This window comes from Canis lupus, chromosome 6 (assembly GCF_048164855.1).
Source record: "Canis lupus baileyi chromosome 6, mCanLup2.hap1, whole genome shotgun sequence".
Lineage (NCBI taxonomy): Eukaryota > Metazoa > Chordata > Mammalia > Carnivora > Canidae > Canis > Canis lupus.
In genome coordinates, this window is record NC_132843.1 from 34,996,329 (window position 1) to 35,004,133 (window position 7,805).

The following is a 7,805-nucleotide window of genomic DNA, read 5'->3' on the forward strand; positions in this document are numbered from 1 at the left end:
AAAGACAAATACCGTACGTTCTCATATATGAGATCTAAAAAAACAACACCCCCCCCCAAAAAAAAACATGCTCATACATACAGAGAACAGATTGGTGGTTGCCAGGGGTAGGGAGGGTGGTGGTGAGCAGTGAGCAAAATGAGTGAAAGGCAACAAAAGGTACCAACTTTCAGTTATAAAATAAATAAGTTAGGAGATGTACAGCATGATAACTATAATTAATACTGTATTACATATTTGAAAGTCGTTAAAAGAGTAGATTTTAAAAGTTCTTATGAAAAATGGGTAACTATGTAAGGAATGTTGACTAGATATATTGTTGACCATTCTGTAATGCATATAAATATTGAATCATATTGTATACCTGAAAATAAATTATATGTCAATAAAAAGCAAATTTAAAAAAAAGACAAGGCTAAGAAGTCTCAGAGACAGGATTATAAGTATTCTAATTTGAGGCAAGTGTTCTTTTTTTTTTTTTTTTTTTTAGAGGCCAGTGTTCTTTTTTAGGCACCATCCTCATATATATTGGGGTTACTTACACATCTTAAATATCCTTTATTTTCCTATGGATCTATTCCCATAGTTTAATTCTTTCCCTAAAGGAACAAATTCCAAAACTGTGCTACCACTCCATAAAATAAGAATTCTGTGAAGAGTAAATTCTAATTTTCCAAGATTCTGGGATCAGACTCTTAACCTGTTACATCATTTGACCCCTAAGAACAAATGTGTGTGCTCTACCTTAAGCTTTCCCTTATTTCCTACAGACAAACCCTGGTCATTCAGTACAACTTAGGGTGAGTACTCTCATATTTATCTATCGATGTTATCTTTTCTAGTATTAATAACAAAGGCTTTTAATCTCTAGTCCCATCAAGCTTATGATCATGAAATGATAGAACCTGTGAAGATAGCCCTGCACATTCTGTATCACACACCTAAGACATGTATCAATGGATCAATTAATCCGGGAGCTTGGATGAGTCAATAGAAATTGTTGAATTAGAATCTAAGTAGGAATTTTTTTAATTCTTTTTCTTGTGAACCTGTTTTTATTGAGATAAGAGATGGGTTGGGAATGGTCACATGGGTTATGTCCCACCAGGTAAATGTCCAAAGAATAGGAAATTTTAATTGAGAGGAATGCCTGAGGATTTGGGTACTTGTTCCTTCTACCTTTATGGGACCAGGTGACTGAAGTTTCAAGAACTCTATGCTCTGAGCCAAGCTGAGGAGCTGGGCAGGCAAAGGAAGGAGAACAGTTCCACCCTCAGGGGAGGGAGAGGTTCAACATCCTAAGAATTTTTGATAGTCTAATACCTTGGATCATGGGATGGCTCCAGTTGTTTGCCAACTTATTATCCCACAGAAGTCCTATAACCATACTGACTCTACCTAACAAAGGCTATCCCTCCTTTATGTCAAGCTTCAAAATAGGAATGGTTTTGGGTCTCAAATAGGAAAGACAATTAAGCCATTTGAATTCTGAATTACTTACTGCAACACTATAAATATGAACTTGCCATCCAAACCACTCAAAGATAAAAATATTGTTTTTCAGTATATCTTGGTTTGTGAATTAATGAAGTCTCACTGTCCTCATTAATACCAAGCTTTGCAGAGATTAGTATCTGGTTCAATGACTCTAAAAATAAGATTAATACCATTCATTGCATCTCTTTCTGAATCAGACATACAGGAGCCTATGCTTACAACGATCAATTCCAATGAACTACACTTCATTTCTATGTGAATGTCTCCCAACCCACCTCTGCAGTGTTGGGTTTTCTTGAGTGCCAATGTCCTATTTACAATTGTGCATTAAGCCATTGAGGATAATCTGTTGTCACTTCAAACTAATATATTTAATATTAAATTTTATTTTATTTTCCAAATCACTTTATGTCTTTTTTTATAAATTTATTTTTATGGGTGTTCAATTTGCCAATATATAGAATAACACCCAATGCTCATCCCATCAAGTGCCCCCCTCAGTGCCCATCACCCAGTCACCCCTACCCCCCACCCTTCCACCACCCCTTAGTTCATTTCCCAGAGTTAGGAGTCTTTCATGTTATGTCTTACATTAGGCACTACATAGACCCTTGTTGGCTAAATCCATAAAAAAATCTTCCTTTTGAACTTGATATTAACATTTGTTGTTCCATCATTCCCTCAGTTCACAAGCCTCATGCAAGTCCTTTTCTTTGACTCTGCCCTTTCCACGAACCCTCAAATTCAATCAGTCACCAGTTTGTCAAATATTTCTTTGAGACACATCTACTTTTGTCAACACCCATTCAGGGATCTTATTATTTTATGCCTCTTTATTGAACTCCCTATTCTGTTTCCCCCTACATTTTCTTTAATCAATCTTTTAAATCTATAGTTGCCATCCATGGTTTTGACAGCAGGCTTCCCACTTCCCTTACTGAATAATAATACTGGACTTCTCATTTCCCTAATACTTCAATGTACTTATATGTAGTAATTTAGAGAGACAGAGTGGGAAGTCAAGTAGAAAGGCTTCAGGACTCCTTCATCTCTTCTTCCCCACCAGAGAGGATATTTTTTCTTCTATTTTACGTGTTGGGACCTACATGAGTTTGCTTTAAAATTTTATCTACTGAAAAAACAAGTTAGGAATCAATGGCCAATGTGTAAAAGGCAACATTCCTTAGCCTGGCATGTAGGACTATCCCAGTCTAGCCCCACACAGCTGTTCGATTATAATTCATTTTCTTTCTCTTCAAGTTGAGTTTTCTCATTCTTTAATTAGGTCTTAGGTCTTCCCATCCTGCTCTCTCATGTCTCTTATCTAAATGCTGTACATCTGTGGTAGTCATTTGTGGTATTACCATATATTTCTACTTCTCTACTCCTCCAATGCAAGACAGAATTTCTTTTCTAAGGATCATGTGAGGATCTGGCCCATGATATTTAGGTGTAAGTTACTGGTGTCAATTACAGAATAGAGCATTAATTGCCAGTTTTGGACCTTCTGAAAGTCTGTCTTTCTCTTGGTACTGCAACTAGTTATACTCCAGATAGTGGTTGTACCAGCATCCTGGATCCAAGAGTGAGGGAGAGATTGAGCAGATCTTCCCGCAATGCAAAGTGAGCAAGAACCATTGTCTTAAGCAACTAAGATTTTGAGATTACTATGATCTTTCCTAAACAATACACTATCCTTCTTCAAGGATGGACTAAAATCCTTTACAAGGTGATTTTTTTAAAAAAAAACTAAGCCATTTTATTATGTACTCTGCGTTCTCTACTTCCACTAAGGAAAAATGCTTCTCAATGAATGAGATCAGTGGCATATTAAGTAGCCACTCCATAGAACTACAAAAACATGTATAATTATTTGTACTCATTTGGCATGTAAATCGATAGGCTGCCCCACATTATTAAGCTATAAATATATGTGCATCTCCCATATTTACCATAAGCTCTTTGACTTGAATATACCCACGTATGTTTTATTGCTCTCTGTCCTTCTCCCGCAGACCCACCCAAACCCATATCTGTCCAGATGGAATTTGGTTAAATTAATACCAATGATATTATTGAAAGAAAGTTAATCTCATAAAACTACAAGTAAAAACACATGCAGCCTAAGAAGTAAGTATGTATGGGTGTGAGAAGGCTAAGAGACTCAAAAACTACTCACTATTTATTCGTTCACCACTGGCCACCTCATGCTCCCCTATTTATAATCTCCTTGACTTGAGATGGACCGAATGCATTTTAAGGCCCACTAAAATATGGAGTAGAGGATGGTGACCCCACTTTGCCTTATCTCAAATACCCACTGTCTGTGAAGTTCAGGGCTGTGTCAATTCCTTCTGTTATATAGCCCCCAAGGTTTCAGCCTAAGGATGCTTAGCAAGCATTTCTTTCTGGATTGTTGGAGTTTTGTCAATTCCCCACAGATATCAAGTTGAAACAGAAAATTGGTCACTGCCCAGAATTACTAAAGAGAGCTGATAGTAGTTGCTTATTTTGTACTTTCAGTGTGCCTGGCATTGCTGTAAGCAATTTGCATGTGTTACTTTAGTATAGCATGGTGGTTTATGTGGATGCCTGGGTCAGAGTGCCATAACTCAAATCCTTGCTTTTTAATTACTACCTATTTGACCTTGGGCAGACAACCTCTCTGTACCTCAGTGGTTATGTATATGAGGTGATGATCATAATCATACCTTCCTCACAAGGTTGCTGTGGGACGTAAAGCAAGTACTACATGCCTAAATCTTAAAGCACTGTCTGGCACCCAGTGTAAGCTCAGTACATGTAGGCTATTTTTGCTGCAGGGGGCCAGTCAGAATGTACCTGCAGGACCTACAAAATGTTGCAGATGGAAGTCACATAAGCCAACATCAAACATTGCAGCTTTTAATATGTTGAGATGTCTATCAAGAATTGGCTATTGGTTCCCACTGAGATGAGGGCACTGGTTCCTGACTGATTCCTGCTGCCTGGCTGTTGTGCTTCTCCTGTTTTGCATTAGAGGGTTTTTTTCCCCACACTCAAGGGATAACATGATATATTTCACATGTCAAAGTCTTTTCATCTGGGACATTGTGGGATATGATGACAACTCTCCTAGCATTTGTTCCCCCGCCGACATAGGCTAGGCCATACCTAGGTAGAACTTTATGGAAATATCCTGTCACTGTTGAACAGGACAAGAACCAATAATTCTCTATAAAAGGAGAGATGATGTGAGTCTGACCTGCAATAATTGTTTCTAGAGCATAAGCAACCATGAGATGAAAAGGACAGACTGTGGCAGGTCTGGACTCTGGAATCCTACTAGGATATATTCCCAGGTTGCTGTGTCATCCAGCTCTGTCACGGCCATAGCTGCAGTGTTTCACCTCTCAGTGAACATCCATAGGAGGCAAACCAGAAGAGATCAATCCAACTGAACAGTTGAGTTGCAAACTTGGTTTCTGCAAATGTGATCATGGCAACCAACCAAAGGCTGACCTGTGGAGGGAGAGAGGGAAGGAAAGCCATCTCCCCTCCTGAAAGACCCAGCTTGGAAGTTTGCTTCTCCTTCTCTATCACTGCCAGGGAGATATGCGAGGGGTTTTCTGAATGTTGAATGGTAGCCCTATTGGCCAACTTAGGGAGTTTGTAGTAAGAAAGCAGGAAATATTATTGTAGTGCTTCAACATAATATTTATATTGTCAGTTTAACCATATTGTCATTGTGAAAAAATCTAGAATACATAAAAAATAAAAATATTTATAATCCTGACTTTTATAACTTCACTTTTTCAATTGCCATTGAAAAAGTTATTTTTCCCCAAATATTTTTCTATGTCATATGTTACCTAAGATTATAATGTTATTTAACCTCTGCTCCCAATGATTGAATGATTAGATTGCTTCTAATTTCTTAAAATTGGAAAAGGCAAATAAATATATTTGAACATAAATATTTATTATAATTTCTGCCTATTTGATTACATAGATTTCTAGTAGAAAATTTTGATTCAAACAGTATGACTATTTTAAAGAAATATGTATGTAACATGTATGTATGTTTTTCCATGTTTTTGTATTCCTTTTTCAGGAAGAAATTTTATATTTCTACAACTGTGTGAAAGAGGTTAGCTCTTCCTAGCCTCATAGCCTTAGTATGTTTGTTGGCTTCATATATTTTTTTAAAATCTTAAGCTAAACTTAGAAGTAGTTGAAGATTCATCCACATGGAACAATATCATTCATGGCAAAATGCCATAAAACTTTAAACAGATTCTAAGTGATATTGGAATTGAGAAGGATAGGGAAAAAAATCAATGAAACTAAGAATAGTCAGGGGGGAAAGGCTTCAAGAAGCACCTAGTCTTAAGCTGAACCTAAAATATTTCTTCAGATAGATAGAAAAAATATATGCATACCTGGAGTGGGGGCGGGGGGGGGCGGAGAAACTTAGACAAAGAAGCCAAAACAAGCAGAAATATTGGCAGTGGGGAAGAAGAGTGTTATCCTTACAGTTATTTCCACATCCTTCATTCAAGTAATATTTACTTAATGCATATTAGTACCTGACAGTGTGTGACATGCTGCAAGTACAGCAAGAATAAAACACAACTTTGATCTCTGAGTGAAATAGCTCCTATCTGGCTTCCCTGCCTCCAAGTTCAACCCACCCCAATCTATCACTACTGTCAAAGTATCCTCCAAACAATAAACCTGTGTATGTTGCACCCTGTTTTTAATCCCCCCAGTCATTTTTAGAAGGTTGTGAAACTTCAGTGGCCTAGCCACACTTTAGAATAAAATCCAAAGACTTTAATGGGGTTTTCATAGCTTTGCTGCATCTGGGGATTTCCTATGTTCCCTCCTAACATCTCACCTCTCTCCCTCTCTTTCCAGAAATAAGCTTCTTTCAGTTTGGTGAACTGGTCAGATGCAAACTCTTTACACAATGTCTAGACTCTTGGAAATCACACAGATGTTCCTCATCTGAAACATCTCCCCCTCTACCATACACACTTGCTCCAAAACCTTCCACTTAGCTAACTCCTGTTCATCTTTTAGCTGTCAACTTCAGGAAGGCTTACCTTGGCCTTGAGTATGGGTTAAATTTTCCTGCTACATACCCATTCCTCTGGTATAACTCTCATCACATTTTATTAGCATAACTTCTTTTCTCATGGCTCCCTCAACTGTAGGCTCTATAAATATCAAAATTTGTTCCTTCACATTTACCTCTAAGTTCCTAACGTTGCATCTTATACATAGTAGATTCTCAGTAAATATTTGTCAAAATATTTTGAAGTGAATCTTGTTGCAGGGGGCTAGGTTGGTGCTATCATTCAACCCGAAGATTTAGAATATTGAATCATAGAGTCAGGCAGAACCAGCACAAATCCTGAACAGAAGAGAACTCAGGCTCAGGAGACTGAATAGTGGCATGTCAATATAATAATAATCTGCAACTTTTGAGCTGTTCATTTATTTTATAATAAGTAAGCTCCTACTGTGTTATCACAGACTAGGAATCAGGAGACAAGATATAAACTGGGAGGCTTTGGGGTGAGGCAAATTTAGATCCATTGCTTATCTCTACCACTTTCTATGGGAGTTTGGGAAAATTTTTTAGCCTCTCTGCACTTGAATTCCCTCTTTTGTAATGGAGAAGCTAATACCTCTTTCCAAAGGCCATAAGACAAATGTATAGAAAACTGAATACAACTCCCAAACTCTCACATTCACTAAATGCTCATTTATTCCCGTTTCCTTCTCAGCTCTTCCTCTTGCTCCCTGAAGAAATTTGGACAAATCACTTCTTCCAGAACCTTCATGCTCTCTGCTATAAAACCAAGAGATTAGGGGAAAGCAGTGTTCCCCCAAATTGGTCAAACTCAAGCAACATCAAGAGAGCTTTGGCTGAAAAACTCCAAGAGTGGACCTAAAAGTCAGTTTCTTTCTTTATAAAGTTCCCCCAGGTGATCCTGAAGCACCCGGCCCAGCCCAGCCCAGCCCAGAATTACAGCCAGTATCATGGAAACACTAGCCTTTTCCAGCTTGAACAGGCAATGGTTTCATTTTTCTTTCTATTTTCACATGGAAAATGTTTATGCAATAAATCAGAATATGACTCACCTGGCTGGCATTTTTTGTTCCACCAGACCAAAACTATGCCGTAATTGGCAACGAAGATCAGCTGTGTGTGTGTGTATGTGCATGCATGTTTCTTTGCATTTATGTTTGCATGTTGGGGGCAGAGGAAGGAAAAGTATACAATTTTTTTTTACCTGCCTCAAATACTTCCTTTGTTG

The 7,805-nt window shown here is 37.9% G+C and overlaps 1 long non-coding RNA gene across 1 annotated transcript in view; it reads left to right on the plus strand.

Moving 5' to 3' along the window:
• The window catches only part of LOC140634685 (uncharacterized), an 89,221-nt gene extending 81,660 nt beyond the window's left edge, over positions 1-7,561 (plus strand). The window contains exons 4-6 of the long non-coding RNA XR_012032077.1: positions 771-800; positions 3,513-3,627; positions 7,272-7,561. This is a non-coding gene — a long non-coding RNA (uncharacterized lncRNA). The remainder of the gene's footprint in view (positions 1-770; positions 801-3,512; positions 3,628-7,271) is intronic.
• The last annotated feature ends 244 nt before the right edge of the window (positions 7,562-7,805 follow it).